Below are 17592 nucleotides of genomic sequence, written 5' to 3'. Positions count from 1 at the left end.
CGACTTCGACGCCGCCGACAGCAAGAGCCTTCGTGGGACAGCTCGCCTCCTGGTCCTGGTCGTCCTCGACGTCTCCTGGTACCCGTGGCTGCAGCGACAAGCTTCACCCTTCACCTGCAATCTTCACGACATCGCCTGGTTCCTTCCTGGTTCCACGTGGTCACTGGCTAGTGACCTTGACTCTTTCCCTTCTGCTTGCAGGTATCCTTTCTTCTTGATCCCAGCCTTGGGATCCACCGGACACTCTTCACTGACTGCCTGTCAGCAACTTTCCTTCAGGCATCCATAGAAAGTCCACGACGAAACCCGACGCAAGTTCACACCTATGCACCCGCAGCCTGTGGGCTAGGTAACTTGGGTACTTCGGTGCTCACAAGGGTAGTGACTACCCTAGGGTCTAGTTTCCGAGTCTCAACTCTCTAGCTGCTTCAGAAGTGTCCTTAAACTGTTAATTTCTAACTGCTAGTAATTCTATCGACTTTTACGCATTACGCGTGAGTGTTTCCACTCTGCACCTGAATCCCGTGGGCCTCCCACTTCCTAACTGTTGCTAGTGTAGTGTAGCCCCAGCGATTCCCTAGGCCTAGGCCTATCCTATTTCCGTGACAGTGGTCCTTATACCACTTCTTTAGTATATGGTTTGCGTGGCCCCTAGGGCCTAACTGTATTACTTACCTGTGTGACTTAATGTATGCTTAAATAAGACTGTGTTGTACTTGCCTCTAATCTCATAAAGAGTGCTGAGGGTTTGACTAGAATAAATACACTTTATTTTATATATATATCTGTTGTGGTGTCCTTTCATTTGGTATTCAAGGGATTATATATGGTATCACAGCTGGCTTCACATGCCATTCAGAGTTTAGCCTAAGACTGCTCTTGTCCATGCTACCACTAGGATAGCTGGTCTATAAGGTTGACTTTACAACCAATCACCATAAGGGTTGTTTGGACTGATATAAGGTGTACACTAGAACTAGTGACATCATACATCAGGCCAACTTCTCACACCCATCACAAAGCTTACATGTATAATTCTCAATTTCATTATGCTGTACCGTTTCTCTTTATTGTTTCGCCACTATCATATTAGTACATAAGGATGCCGAGCTTCAGACTCTGGATATTGCTCTTTACCTTTATCGATAGGTCACATTGAGATTCTGCCATTAATTGGTAAACCCATCACATCATGTGCTTAGGGTTTCTAATTGGTGCACCTTTCTCTATGTATATACATTTTTCATGAACATTAATATGAAATGTAACAAATGTTTATTTATGACCGTTTAGTTTTATCCATCACAGAGTGTGCTCAGGATTTCTAATTGGTGCTCTTTTCTCTCTATATATAATTTTTCGTGAACATCAATATGACATGTACCAAATGTTGATTTATGACCGTTCAGTGTAACTTTGCTTTCTCTCCTCTTCCCACACACTGACTTCTATCTGTCATCTTTCCTGCTCTGCCCTCTAAACCTCAATCCTTACTACCTTTATGCCATTTGGACGTTGAGATCGCCACTCCTCTCCATTGCACATCTCTTTGTAATGCCCTATTTGCACTTCTGGCATCAGACTTCCGTAATTTTACGGCATTCTATTTAACTCAGCAAAATCATTTTAATCTGATATCAGTGCGTCTCCTTCCACCGTTTGGTTAAGGAGACGAGTTGTTACGATGTTCCGTAATATAACTCTAGTCCCCTGTGTTATGTGTTTTTTTTCTTACCCTCGTGCTAGGCTCACTCACTTCAGGCACGTTATTTCTTAGTTTGGTTAACGCTCTAGTCCGCCAACATTTTTTGCTTTAAAGCGTTTCTGATGTCGACTGCCATAATGTTTTGCACAAAAAGTACTTTGAATAGTGGTTTTTACACTAAAACCAATACCCTAAACGTGAGCACAGGACTTAGTTCTGATTTGCAGTGTGGGTCCTTTCCTACACACTCGCAGGGGTTTTTATTTGGGTTTGTTTCCCCTGACCTGCTAGCATCGTATTGATTGCTCACATCTAACACACTCAATTGCGAATTTGCTTGAGCACCATTTTCATCCTGTCTTAATCCAAACCCTCCACCGAACCATTATAATTTATCATCAGAATATGTGGAATCTGTATGAGATTGGGGATAACAAGGGTTGGGTCTACTTTGAGTGAACCCTGTTGTGGCATTTGTGAAGCGCAAATGACAGGTATTGGTGTTCGTGGGCAACAGCACCCAACCCGAAGGGTCAATAGCAAATTAATTAAAATACTGTTTTGAAACATAACAGTGAAATCCTCAATTGTGTAGTTGGTATGTGTATGCCATGTGCCATATTCAGCCAAGGACGGAATTGAGGGAGTATTTAACTTTTTAGCAATGGCCAGACCGGAGAAGGTGGTTTGCTGAACCGTCTGAATCAACAATATTAGCTGAGACGGTATTCAACATGCACAATGCATGGACTCAATACCCTGAACCTGCCAACCTTTTGTGACCCAAATAGACTATAAATCAATCGTGTCCTTCCAATAATCATAACTTTTCAGGGACAACTCGGTTATGAAGGACGAAGAATAAACCAATTTAGTGTGGGTAAGCATGTATTTGCTGCAGGTGGTCATATTTAATTTGTAAAATAGGACTTCGGTTCCGATAAATTGTAACCAGTAAAATATGTAAACTTTCTTTTCTGTGTTATTGAACTCCCCTTAAATGGTATTGGGCAATGCTCCTATTCTGTGCAACTAAATTGCAGTCTCTAAGTACTGGTCTAGTGCAAAAAATGATGGCCATAATGTTGGTAACAAAACAAATCTGCATAATTTGCGGAATTTAAATAAAATTCTTCAGTATAAAATACAGTGTAATATTGTAAATCAGAAAACGGTGAATAAACAGCGTTGCCATCCCAATCGTCGGGAGTGCATTCTAGGTAAAACGACATCACTCAAAGAAATCCGGAAGACATATGGAATTTGCAAGGTTTCTGTAGGACCGTGTCCATCAAATGACACTTTACCCAAACGATGCCATCAGCAACTGGGAAAGCCGAAATGTGAACTAGGGCTTGATCTTGTTTCATTTTAAGAGATGAAGTATGAGGGGCCAGAACTCCGTCAACCAAGTCTGCAGCAGCGCGTTCAGGTAAGTAATGGCCATTAATCAAAAGGAAAAAGACAGTCACAAAGCCAGTCCACATCAAGAGGAACACTATCGACAACACAATCCAGATGTATGTCCATGGCAGGACTAGGTAAGTTCTTTTTAACCAGGAGATGAAAACACAAATCCGTGTAGGAGGCACTGCCACAGACGAAGACAATGAAGATGTATCAGAAGAAAAGTTATCTCTCTCCATTCCACACCTGCCAGGCGATTGCCTTTTCAGCAGAGTACACAGTTACGACATTAGATAGGATAGGTAAAAGGGGGGGTGTCTGGCTATAGCCATGCCTCTCCTCAGTACATTAAAATGGTGGACACAGTTTCTACCCCAAGTATTGAATGAATGGTGTTTCGGCTGGAGCCTTTTCAGGGGACCAGGTGGATGGGTGCAGTAATCTATCATCCCCGGGAGAAAGCAAAGAAATGTTCTGCACATCACTATTGTAAATTCTAACCCCTTATACCCTGTAGGCAGATAATTTTCTACTTGGAGGGGATTTTAATTATCATTTAGAGGCTCTTTCCAATGTAGAGTCTGCGTGTCTACTGTCGGCCATGGAGTCTTTGGGATATACCCTGGACACCATCTTTACGGATATTTATGATCTAACAGTAGAACCTCCTCTGGCGCTAACTTGGACTGATCATCTGGCACTAAGATTCTCTTAGAAGGCCAGAAGGAAGCCAGTCCCAATGCAGAGAAAATCTTCGCAGGGAATGGAGGAAAGTTACACGTTTAGTCCGGCGTATAGAACCCCCTCATTTGAAAACTGTGCTGAGAGTGACACATCCTTAGAAAGATGGGAGGCTTCCATAAGAGATACCTTAGACATCATTGCCCCGCTCAGAGTAGTGAACTCTGGAAAGGGCCGCTCCAGCCCCCTGGTACTCGGAAAGCCTTAAAAAGGAAAAGGCCATGTGTAGAAGTAGCGAGAGGAAATGGAGAAAAAATAAGCTGCAGGGTGATAAACTGGCCTATAAATCAGCACATAGAGCCTATTTAAAGAGCTGTAATACAACAAGAAGAGATTATTTAGGCATTCGAATATCGGATGCAAAGAGCTCCTCTAAGGAGCTCTTTAAGATTCTTAAGGAGTTCCCTAACCCCAGAGCTAATATTCCCTCCCTCCCGCCTACGCAAAGGCTTTGTGACGACCTAGCCCACCATTTTAAACAGAAGATCGACAAAATGTATAGCTCCTTGGGTGCAGTAGATAGAGGTATCGAAGGGGCAGTCCCTCCCCTGGTTGATACCTCACTACCTAGGCTCGATTCTTTTGTATTACCACAGAGCAAGTAGAGTCTGTACTAGCTCACACAAAGTCAGGCTCGCCGTTAGACCGGGCTCTGCCTTTTATTATGTCAGAACTAGCTCCGGTCTTATCTTCCTCGCTCTCAGAAGTCTGTAACATATCATTGGCCACGGCCACGTTCCCCATTAAATGGAAGAAGGCGCACATTAAACCACTGCTGATGAATGCACTGGCAGATCCGGCTGACCTGCAAAATTATAGACCGATTTCTCTCCTTCCTTGCTGCTCCAAAGGCATGGAGACATTGATTAATAAACAACTCTCGGGATATTTGGAGCAGAATAATCTACTGGATCCCTCACAGTCAAGCTTCCGGGCAGGTCACAGCACCGAAGCTGCCTTGTGGGAAGTAACAGACACAATAAGGATGTCATTGGATAAGGGGATCCCTACAATGTTAGTGCTCCTTGACCTGTCGGCGGCCTTCGACACCATCTCTCATAGGATAGTTTTGGATAGGCTACAAGGGATTGGTGTCAGAGAAATGGCCTTAACCTGGCTGCAAAGCTTTCTGACCAACAGAACACAATGTGTCCAATTGGATACATTTGTGTCACAGACCAAGTTAGTGGACAAGAGGGTCCCCCAGGGGTCCATTTTAAGCCCTACCTTGTTCAACATCTATGTGGCCCCTCTGGCTGCCATTATTAGATCTTGCGGTTTTGAGACGATCTCGTATGCGGACGACACTCAGGCGATAGTCCCCATTGAGACGGATCCCACGGTAACCAGAGCAAAGTTTAAGACCTGTATGTTGGAAATAGCCACATGGATGAGTAAGAACTTCCTTCAGCTTAACTCCAACAAAACAGAGATTCTCTTGTTTGGGAAAGCTGAGGAACTGTGGTCTGCGGACTGGTGGCCTATAGAACTTGGGGAAGCACCTAGCTCAAAAAAAGCAGGCAAGGAACCTGGGCATTATTATCGATGACAAACTCTCTATGGAGGATCATGTGAAGACAGTCTCAGGCACATGCTTCGGACTAATGCGGATGTTGAGAATGATCTTCCCGTGGATTCCCCTTGCGGCCAGAAAGACCCTAATGCTGGCACTTCTAGTCAGTAGACTAGATTACGGTAATTCACTATTAGTAGGAATGAGGGAAGATCTAACATCAAGGTTGCAAGTAGTTCAAAATACAGTAGCACGTCTGGCTCTCAACAAACCGGTACGCACCTCGTCATTACCTCTCTTGCGACAATTGCATTGGCTTCCCATTAGGAAGAGAGCAGTCTTTAAGCTCTTGTGTATAGTGTTTAAAGTACTTCAAGGGACTGGCCATACGTACCTAAATGAGAAGCTAATGCCCTACGTCCCGTGCGCCAATTGAGATAGAGTAATCGGAAACAGCTCTGTCCCCGGAAAATCAGTAAAACTAAAATGGGTCGTCGTGCGTTCTCTCATCTAGCCCCCTTCCACTGGAACAGACTGCCAGGTCCGAGCCTGTGCAAACCTTGTGCAGTTTAAAAAAACAGCTTAAAACATGGATGTTCTAGCTGTCATGGGTAACCTGCAGTGTGCCACCAAGGCGCCGAGAGATAATAATAATAATCATCATCTCTGGCCATATAATAACCACTGGAACTGAGCTGAAACAATGGGGGCTGTTCCTCATTGGAAGGCAAATGTATTATGCTATCAGTAATATCAAATATCAATTGTAAGTTCAACTGGTGGGGAAGAATACTCGTTTTCCACAGTTGTGGATGTAGAAGGCAAAACAGGCAATAAATCAATTGAAGACTCCATTTCCCCCTCCAGTTGCTGTGGAGAATTTAGGGAAACAATGCTTGTAAACATACTATTAAGTATCGGCCATATGGTGTAACTTGACATGTCTAATGGAAATTAAACGATTCTCCTTGTGATCAGGTAGTGGAGGTAAGAGCACAGTACGGGGCCTTTTACACCAATGACTGGGAATTTGGTACGAGGGACCAAATTCTTTCTTGTTTTCCACCTTCTGTCATACTAGATCACCAACTTTAGGAAACCAGACAGAAACCGGGATCAGCACTGCTGCATCTGTCAATGAGGGCAAATGAGTTTTCACAAGAATGTCATGACTCTTTTGTAGATCCTGTAACATAGCACAGTGGTTATCTACGTCAAACGTTGCAGCAGCCGCCACGTCTAGACCATCACGGTTTGGCACAAACATCTTAGAGCATTTCATATGGTTTGCCCACCCAGAGATCTTCTCGGGAGATTTAGTGCATGTTGGACTCCATATAGATGAGTTAACCAGCCCCAACCAGTACCTAATACCCTTGCAGTTAAAGATTGCTTTAAGTCACGGTTCATCCGTTCTACAACAGAATTGCCCTCAGGCCGATATGGAGACGAGAATTGCACCTGAACCCCCAAAGACTTCATCGCATCCTGGTAAGCCTTGGAGGCAAAAGCAGGACCTTGGTCTGAATGGAAGGTGCCACAGGCAAATGTCCCTACAAAGACATGCAAATCTTTCATAACAGTTCGAGCATCAGCACTGCTTTGCGGCCAAACCCAAAGGAATCTAGTGCACAAATCTACTGCGCACAATATATATTTGAAAGCATTGTCTGATGTCAAAGTACCACAGTGGTAAAGATAAATACAACCAAACGGTTGATTTGAAATGAAAAGTTGAGTATGAGGTGGTCGTGAAACTGTAGAAGATTTAATCTGTTGACAAATTTTACAGGAAAGAACATATTTGCACGTTTGCTGGTATAAGCCACTCCACCAGAAACGTTGCTGTAAAAGCGAAATAGTCGCTATCACTCCGGCATGTGCAGAAGCCATGCCTTCATGAGCAGCCACAATCAAAGTAAGTCTGCGGTCCTCGTTCGGAATCAAACGAACACCAACTACTTGAATGGTTACAAATGGAATTTGATCAGGCATTAAGTGCTAAGTGTATTGCAAAGGGAATCCCTGGGGAAACTGTGTCCCCTCCTTCATTGCGGCAATAGCTGCCAAAATGTCATCATCACTTTTAGGCATAGACCTAGCAACGGCAGCTACTGAGCATGTGGCTACACTAAATTTGACTGCCTCATCAGCCATTGAATAACCAACGGCATGTGCTCCCACACACTGATGGTCCAATGAATGGATAACATGTGTGAGAGGGAAACATTCCTTAAGAGTGGCCACTCAGACCCATAGGGTTTTATGCTTTATTGTGCTACCTTTTGAATCCTGAAAATCATTTTGTTGCCAAAAGAACAAATTGTCATGAAAAGATTGTACACAGTAAAAGCAATTGCACACTACAAGTGTAGGCACTTGAGGATCAGCAAACTCAAGAGCCAAAACCAAAGCACGTAACTCAGCCAATTGTGCTGTGCAATCCCCAAGGGAGCAGTTTTAGCCTCCTCTGGGACATATTGCGAAAAACACGGTAGAATTACCTCCTCTTCCCTAGAGGAAGCAAGGACAAAGGGGAGAGGCCAATCAACCTCCGAAAGCAAAATATCATAAGAAGATGTTAGATTGTCCCAAAAGACTGCTTTAACCGTGCGTATAATATCACCCTCACTTCATAAAGCCTATCAGGAGGGGCAACACAAGTGTCAGTGGTGGAGTGTCTGCTGCACTATGGTAACCTCCGCCACGCTTTCGAGGAGGGTTACTGCCCAACTCCTGTCATGGAGGAGGGTTCTCATCGTCTGAGGCATACTTTGCAGTCAAAGAAGCAACTTTTCTCTTTAGAAATGGGGCTCGATATTGAAGTGGTTCCTCCTGCTTGACTTTTATGTCAAACTGGCGCTGCGGGTCACGTCTCACCTGCGTGGACTCGCCTTGTCTGTGATCCTGTCTTCCCTCCTCCGCTGAATTGTTGATCCGACGATTCCTGAAAGGAATGAGGCGAACGAAGATCTGGAACTTCTCAGGTGTCTTACTTTTAGAGTGATCACGTAAACTATATCTACGTTCAGGAGCGTCGGGTGGAGACGAACCAGCACAAGAACCAGGCTTCTGTTGTGGCTGTCACACATTCTTATTCAATGTCTTTTTCGGAAAGACTGGACGACCCTCCTTTTCTGGAGGTGGTTTACCCTGTGTCTGTGTAAATGGTCAGATCCCCAAACTTTTGCTACCTAAGGACGATACACCCGCAATATTAATCCGCAACTGTCGCTCCCAATCAGCGCCCACCACCGACACCAGGCGTTGGCGCACCTGTAATCAAAATGCTTCACCTTTAATGTTGGCCAGCATCATATCGGAGACAATAGGGAACATGCCCACTAACTTCATCCCCAAATCCAGAGCCGTCCCAGCCCGGTGTTCATCCTTTACTCTTTTAAGAACGCTCTGCAGAACGCTTGCCAGTATGCTCATGGAGGGTGTGCCAGAGCACAGTGTATACACTGAAGCAAATTCCGTCCCCCAGGTGTTGCAGTCCAACAAAGGAGGAATCAGACCACTGCGTAAACTCATCGTAAGGATCCTGTGTTCCTCAACAGGAGACGTATGTGGAAAACAGCCTCAAGCTGCTCCATTTTTTGTGCGATCCAAAATGGTAAGTCCTCACTATTCTGAGGACATATTCCCTTCGCCGAGTTAATCATGACAGGACTAATCACAAGTCCTCCACCCTGACCCGTTGCTGGAGGAGCAGCTCCAGCTGGAGCTGCCTGAAGTGCCCAATTCATAAACTGTATGACTCTTCTATGAAGATGAACTAACTGTGTATATCAGACGTAGCTCCACGATAGTAACATTGAGATAATTGGGTTTTGGTGTAAAACCAGCCAAAACAGGCCCAGTAGCCCCATCAATAGACAAGGGGCCCATTCGAACAAAAGAGACAGGGTGAGGAAGGGCGCCATTAAACCAAATAGTATGCTCTGATGACGTCAACTGAACTTCAAGCATCGCATAAGGACGATACGCTACCGGAGGGGCAGCGGCTCTTTAAGTATGAAAAAAATTATCATTAGCATCAACTGTGGGAAATGTAACCCAAGAATAAAACACTTCAAATCGGTATGCTGGATCCGCTACAACCATGAAAATAAAGGTAGCCCCCGCATTGGGGATCCCATGCAGAGTCAAATAATTCATAACCGCCGCCTGTCTGTGTGCCATAATAGCAACCGGTTGTGCCATGTGAAAGCGTAAAGAGCCAATAAAATGGTAGCGCAAATGGGTCAAAAAACCTTTTAAACTTTAAGCTTGAATAACCTACAGAAATAGGTGTACCCTACAAATGCAGGAGGCGAAGCCCCCCCCCCACCACGGACATCTCCAGGAATTGGTGAGAGGGTATTGTGGACAAGCATAAGCGCAACTCAGGGGGCTTGTGAATAAGTACCAGACCAAACTTTGGCGGTGCCATGTTGCAGGGATTCTGCACAAACACAGAACTATGCGTAGGACCGTAGTGCATAGGGACAGGGTCATCCTACCACCTTAGTACCCATGAGCCAAGGACCGACTGGCTATAGTGTCTCACTTGCTCTCCTACTCACTCACAGAGAAACAACTGATTAGACACCCCAGAACACAACATCCTGACAGTTGCAAATAAGTTTAAAATATTTATTTTAACTAGCGTGCTCTAATGTGCAGTAAATGTGCCACAGTAAGCTAGAAAATGCATAGCACAAATATACACCGCTCACACATCCACTCATGTAGCCATACAGCTGCTCACACATCCATTCATGTAGCCATACAGCCACTGACACAGCTACTCACTCACCAATTCAACCACTCACACCCTCTAAACCACTTATATACCCATTCACATATCCATACAGCCACCCACACACCCGTTCCCTCTCCCATACAGCTACTTTCTCCAATACAGCTACTTACACAACCACTCTCACCCATACAGCTACTCACATACCCACAAACACATCCATACAGCCACTAACACACATTCATACAGCCACTCAGACACCCATATAGCCACTCAGAAACCCACATAACACACCCATACAGCCACTTATACACCCACCCACTCACTCACCTATAGAGCCACTCACACACCCGTACAGACAGTCAGACAGACACTCAGATGAGATTGGTTAGAAATAGTTTGACTTATTACTAGTACCAAAATAATAATAATAGTAATTTAATTTATGCTGTAGCTTATTACATATCTTTGAGATTCAGAACAGTTTACATAACACTCTCTGGATGATTTCACCAGTAATGTAATTTGAGATGTCATCAGCGATGTCACTGACCCCATGTCATGAGTGATGTAATATGCGAGATTATAAGCAGTGCATTGCGGGGGCGTAACTTCTAGTTAGCTCAGCTATCTTTAACTGTTGAATTGCTATGGTTTGTATGAGTGAAATCTGAGCCTAACTGTAACGTCCCTGTAACCTTTGGTTTTTTTAAGTGAATATGTCTATCGCAAATCTGTACCCGTGCGAGACCCGAGCGAACCACAGAATGTTCATTTAGCCTGCATTGTGTTGATCAGTAGCAATGACAATAGTGGGCGACTTGGGTGAGAGCTGCATTAACATTGAAAAGTATGTGTAAAACGCTTGAGACTGGCAGCTCATACGAGCGATACAGAACTACCCATCCCATTATTCCTTGCACTTTGCCAACTCACCTGAGAATAATAATGAGAAGAGGATAAATTGGAACTTTGTTGCCGGTACTTGTGCTCATAGCCTTTGAGAAAGGAATAATTTCTGAAACGCGTCAGGCATTGCTTTGTTTTTGCGGCCTTCGAAGCAGCCCATTTAAAATAAATTTACTGCTCGAGGAGTGCATTTTCACCGGATGGCAAACTTGTGATATATATTATTTCCTTCGTATTCACCACTGCCGTAACCAAGGAAGGCAGCAATCCGCAGACAGAGAGCAGTCCAGGTTGTAGCTTCTTCAGAGTTTTATTCTTTTTTCATTGTTTTACTTCTCAGTTTGACAAAGTGCAAAAATCAGTGCATCAGGAAAAAAATGACCTAACAGTTTCGGCCAGAGGCCTTCGTCCGGGACATAGTCAAAAGTGAAGTGTGTATTTTAAAGGGGATTGACCAACCCCTCCTCCACCATCCAAGATTTTTTGTTATTAGAAGAACATTCCCCTAATCTTTTTAACTTAAGCCATTAGGTTCAGCATTCAGTACATGATTTTATCAGCACATAAGGGTTTGTGGAAATATGTTTAAAAGTTTTTTTAAGACAAAGTATATTATGTAGTTTGGTGGTGAGACATATTTGCTGGTAAAGTATCAATTGCTCTTACATGGTCACATGTATACATATCTCATTGTGTGAGAACCTGTATAAAGTGCAAGTGCCTCCTCTCGCTAATATTTCATAATTTCCATGTCTATCGTTGAGAGTAAAGTGCAAATGGAATAAATGAGAACGTACATGTGTATCCATGTAAAAAAAGTATACTGGTAAATTGAAAGTACAAAGTATTTCTCTCACCATTAACATATAATTCCAAAATATATCATTTTGAATTATAGAAAAGTGCAGGTGCAAGGAATAACATAGTATTTATGATCCCTTGTGATCATATTCAATGTTATTGTAAAGTACAGATCTAATAAAGTGAACGTTTACATGTTATTCCTTCACGCATCTTTCAACTTTGTCTTCGTCATTCAAGAAATAATCCAATATTCCACTCTAACTTAAAGTGCTGGTGCCAAGTACGAGTTACAGAAAACATGATTTAAACCATACTGTGGACTTGATAAAGTATCTGAAACAATTAGTGCCCTGATCATTCAATTACATGTCCATGACTAATAAAAAGCAAATGGTTTCAATATCTTTCTTTCTAATAATTCGAGACCATAAAGGTACAGGCCAAATATCCACTATGTCCATGTTGCAAGAAGACCCAACTTAAACTGGTTATATTTTAGTACATAAGTTATAAAAATGTGTGAAGTTCAGTATCTCTGTTCCCATCATGATTATCCATTTAGACTCAGTCTTTCGCAGTACAAGCTCACAATCCCCTCCTCTCAAATTCCGAGGGACATGTTCAATACCATAAAAGGAGAAGTTCTTTAAATTACACTCATGATCTTTCCAAATATGTTTTGATATGGCATAAGAGAAATCTTTGTTGGTAATTGCTCTTAGGTGCTGTAGAATTCACACTTTAGTTTGTTTACAGTGCTTCCAATGTATTGCTTTTCACATTGACACTCTAGAGCATACACTACATGTGTTGTTTCACATGTTATTCTCTCCTTGATTTTTTTCTGCTGTCAAGGTCACTGTTTCTTGATGGGTTTGTCTATATTTGCATGTTTTGCATTTGGGACATTTGAAAAAAACTTTGCTCTCAGCCACTGCATTTTACTGCCTACGTTTTCTGGTTTTTGAAAGTAACTGTGTTAATAAGTCCCCGAATGATGATGCCTTCCTATAGGTGATACTTAGATGGTCTGAGGCATAGGTCATTAAGTCTTCATCTTTCGAGAGTACTCTCCAATGACCTTGTAGTGCATCTCGATTCACTCCACTTGAGGAGTTAAACTGTGTAATGAATCTCACTTTTTCTTCGTAATCTTTCTTGTGCTTTTCTTTTCGACTTTTAGGGTATAGCAGAAATTCCCTTTTCTTTTTCATGGCTCTTGATTTAGCATTCTATAAGACCAATTATTTGATCTACCTATGATAGAAATTCATTGTCTTCTGAGCAATTTCTCCGGGCATGTAAAAATTCCTCACACTGGACACTCAATTTGAGAGATTTTGGACGAGCACTATATTCAGAGAGAATGCAATTACATGCTGTTGGTTTGCAGAAAAGAGTAGTACAAATTATTTGGTCCTTTACATAGATGTGTATATCTAAGAAGTCTATCTCCTGTTGACTACTGGCATAGGTGAATTCAAGTTGGAATGCTGTATGCTTTGATGTTGTATCACAAATGTATGAAGGTAAACTTTCAACATAGGGAAAAAGGAAATTTTCTAAAAACCTGGAGGTATATTCCAAAAGAGAACCACAAGAGCTTACGATGGGGCATCCAGGAGGATTTTCCAGGTTCTTATGAATTTTAGGTCAAACATAAATAGTTGGAGTAATGGGTTGAGTTGTTAAAAGATACTTAAGTTCATCATCATCTAATAGGCCTTTCGCATGTGCATGTGTATATGTGTGTTCGAGGCATGTGTAGCTATAGATACATATACTATGCATACTCCTACCATCAGTTTTGGGCCCAGATGTGTGCAAGTTTTTTCTTCTTCGAAGAAGTCTTAAGAGTCCCAAGGTACTGAGACTCCTCTTGCTGCTAGTGCACATGGTCATCGACTCCATTGTTAGATTTCTTTCTGCTGTCTGGTTCGGACATGTGCTCCAGCTCGGCACAGTCATGGTGCTCTGTTCGGTTAACACAGGTTCCTTCCTTCATCGCATTTCTCTTTTCCATTTGTTTTGGGATGACAATTTGTGTTTCAGCCTGGCGGCTCGCCGTTCACCTTAGCCCTTCGGGGCCTCCTTCCATCTGCCAGCCGCGCCCCCCCCCCCCGCCACCCCCCCCCCCCCCCACCATGTCCTCCTGTTGAGGGAACTGATGCCATTTCGCTACTGTCCTCGCTGCCTCGCTGTGGTAAATAAAAATTCCTTTACCGGGACTGAATTTGATACAGAAACATTATAAAATAGCTCAGTAAAATGAGAGGCAGAATCCGTGATATTAGAGTTTCGGAATGGGCTTTATTCCGGTGACCGATTATAATCGGATGCTTCAAGTTCCATCACCACGGGGGTTCAGGAAGTGAAGTACATACTTTATTGACAAGAAGTAACTTTTATAGTACATACATTATAATGAAGTGAATACAGTAGGCGTAACAATTGATAAGGACATTGACGTTTGGTCTGCGTAACCGAAAAATGGGTGTAATAATGAGTAAAAAGGAACATGATTGGTTATGATGTAATACATAGGTGGATCTATAAGATACTTGGCATAGATGCGCGCGCAGCAGTATGACGTGTAATTGACGTGTAACTAGGGGGTGACGGGGACTTGACATTTAGCTCTATATGTGGAGACGAGAAGTCTGGGGGGTCAAGTCAACCTAATCCCAAATCATATCTAACATCCTATGTTTAAAGAACTATGTTATCCATAAAAGAGGGACTCTCGGACAGAATCTATTCTATACTGACTGTGCGTGCGTGTACAAGCGTCTAAGTGTCTACACTGAATGCGAGGTGGTAGGAATATTCCATGGTAACAGGGCTATGAATTACTTGCATGAGGACAGAGAAGATGGGCCTTTTTGCTTGGTAACTGGAAGAATGTTTACTTAAACTACTAGGCAGGAATGCATCGGCTGAGGGGGAGGCAGATAATTCGAAGGTGAAATACAGTTCTTGGCAGAGAGTAGGCTGATGTCAGGCTTCGTGAGCCGCGCAGAGAATGAGACAAAGTTCATGGTCACAGATGCAGGCTGGACTGGAGCTTTCAGAGGCAGAAGGCAAGAGGAGTTTTGATGACAGAATCAGGGCCTACTTGCCTGGACTGTAAAGTGGCATAAGTGAACCATATAAAGCCGGTGGCCTTTCATATTTAGGAATGGAATATCCGGCCTATTCATGGCGGATCTGTCAAAGGACATGTTGACGGTGGACGCACATGTATTTGCGTCTTCATAACTGGAACTGGAGGGAACATACATGTACTTGTAACATGCACATAGAACCGTTGGGGTCCAAGATAGGGGACATAACTGACCAGAAAAATCCATATTTCCACATTCCCTCCTTGTCCCCTACTTGCCCGTTAAGAGATATCAATCTTCATTAATCCATTGATCTGTTCATATAGCATCATTTGTTCTTCTTTCTTCTTCCGGGGTCTTGAATGAAAATCTTGATGTGGAATGCACGATGTGGCACACAGACCACAAATCGCTGGTCCACATTGTAGACATAGACAGCAACTGAATAGTATGAGAAGGCCAATACCTAGGAAGGATAAAACTCTCCATCCCCAGGCTGATACCGCATTCCAAAACCAACTGGACCAAGTCCAAGTGCCTGGGTTCTGGTGTATCTGGCTTACAATCTTATGAAGGCGAGTTATGGCTTTATATACAGATGGCGAATTTTCTGGTATGAATACGCAGCAGCTTGATCCGATGACCCTACAAGCTCCGCCCCTATCAGCCAGGATGACGTCAAGGACAAGACGATTTTGAAGCACAACAATCCGCATAGCAGACTGCTCTTCCGTTAAATTGCCTAAGGCGGAAATAGTCTCATTCACTACTGCTTCAAGGGTTCTAGTTAATCTACGTATCAGCTTACTATTAGTAACAGTACCTATATAGGGAAAGATGCCTTTATTAAAATCTACATACTTGTCCCATGCCGTCTCAGTGTAATCGACAATGGGGAGATCTCTCCGTTCTCTGTTGTGTACTAAATGAATATTTCTGTAATAATCAGGAGGAGCTAGGAAAACAGGTGGCAAAAGGAATGCAATGTAGCAGGTACCATCCCAATCTAGAGGTAGACGCATATATGCAGTCTGACCACATATAAAGTAGGAGTGGCGAGAAGCTCTAAATGAAGATTTTCCTTGATCACTGAATTCTACTATAGTAGTGCATTTACTATGGCCCATATGCATGGAACCAACCTTTCTTACACATAATTCACCCTTCACTGGGAATACTGACATGGTGGGTAAGACTAGTTCAATTTCAGATACGACATTTAGAATCATGAGATTAGGTGTAAAATTACCTAATCCATATACTTCATTTTCTAGATCAGTTCCTGTTCTTTTGGGGCGACCCTCCTTGTCAGGGTAACAGACCTTGAGTAAAGCTAGGTTCAGATTTCCCCATACCCAATGATCTGGTAAACTGCTGTGTCTGAGTCTATGGAATTAATTAAGCTAAACCATGCTCCACAGGAGCCATTATGTGTAAATGGATGTGGAAAGAAAGGCAGGACTCCTTCATAATTCTGATAGGGAGGGAGTCGGCCACACACCCAACAATTGGTGGCATTACTAGTCTGATGGGAATGATGTAACATACTAATGAAAGTGTTATTGCGCAGCGCAAGTCTATAAGACAATTCATGCGGAGGTAAATCACTAAAAGAATGTTCAGCAGCAACATTATAAACATGTCTAGAAATAGGGTGATATATGTGCAACAACATACTTGTAATGATTATTAAAAGACTCAATAAAAACAAAATTAATAATGTCACTATGCAGTGGCTACGCAGTGATTTATAATACGCCTGTCGTTTCAACATTTTTCGGGTATTTTCTCTACTCAGGTCCAAGGGATACATGTCAGAGACAATTCAACCGCTTCACCTTGGAGAGGACTTAAACAATCAAATTGCTCGACTGGTTGGGCCTAAGCTTTAGTTTGTAATTTTCAGATTTGTTCGGTTCAACAAAAGGGAGTTTTGTATCAGTCTGTGAGGGAGTGCAGGGCACAATGTCTATATCCGAGGATAGTCCATGAAATTTCTTGATATGGCTTGAATGAATCCAGCCCTTGCGGCCCTCGATCTTCACGGCTGTTCTTGTGGTCAACAGGACCAACTTGGGTGCTTTCCACCTGGGCTCCAGCTGAGTCTTTCGGTCGAAATTCCTCACAAAGACAAGATTACCCGGAACAACGTCATGGGATTTCACCTCAGTGTTGTCGGGAAAGGCTGCAGCTACCTGTGAACGAGAAGATTGTAGTGCAGACATCAAGGAAGCCAAGTAATCTGTCAGCATATTACAGTCAACATCAGTTATTTTGCGTGGTATAGGCGTCCCCCACATATTTGGTGGTCTGCCGAAGATCACCTCATACGGGGATAGCCCTGTTCGAGAGTGTGCTACCATTCTCATGTAAAAGAGTGCAACTGGTAACGCTACTACCCAGTCGACACCTTTCTCTCTGCATATTTTGGACATTCTGATTTTCAGTATCTGGTTATGTCTTTCTACGAGACCTGCTGCCTCGGGGTGTCGGACACAGTGGAATTTCCACTGATATCCTAACAGAAGTGAAACGTGTTTCTTTAATTCGGATGAGAACGGCTGGCCGTTATCTGAGTAGACAACACGTGGTAAACCGTATCGTGGGAAGAATTCTCGAACCAACTGTTTGGCAGTAGTCGGGGCAGTGTAATCTGAAACCG

General features: G+C 43.1%; 1 protein-coding gene across 5 annotated transcripts in view; it reads left to right on the top strand.

The window, feature by feature from the left end:
- The window catches only part of KLHL13 (kelch like family member 13), a 448657-nt gene that overhangs the window by 284525 nt on the left and 146540 nt on the right, over nucleotides 1-17592 (top strand). The gene's annotated exons all lie outside the window — the stretch shown is intronic.

This window comes from Triturus cristatus, chromosome 5_2 (genome assembly GCF_964204655.1).
Source record: "Triturus cristatus chromosome 5_2, aTriCri1.1, whole genome shotgun sequence".
Taxonomy (NCBI): Eukaryota; Metazoa; Chordata; class Amphibia; order Caudata; family Salamandridae; genus Triturus; species Triturus cristatus.
Note: the sequence above shows the minus strand (reverse complement) of the source record. Positions and strands in the feature narration are given on the sequence as shown.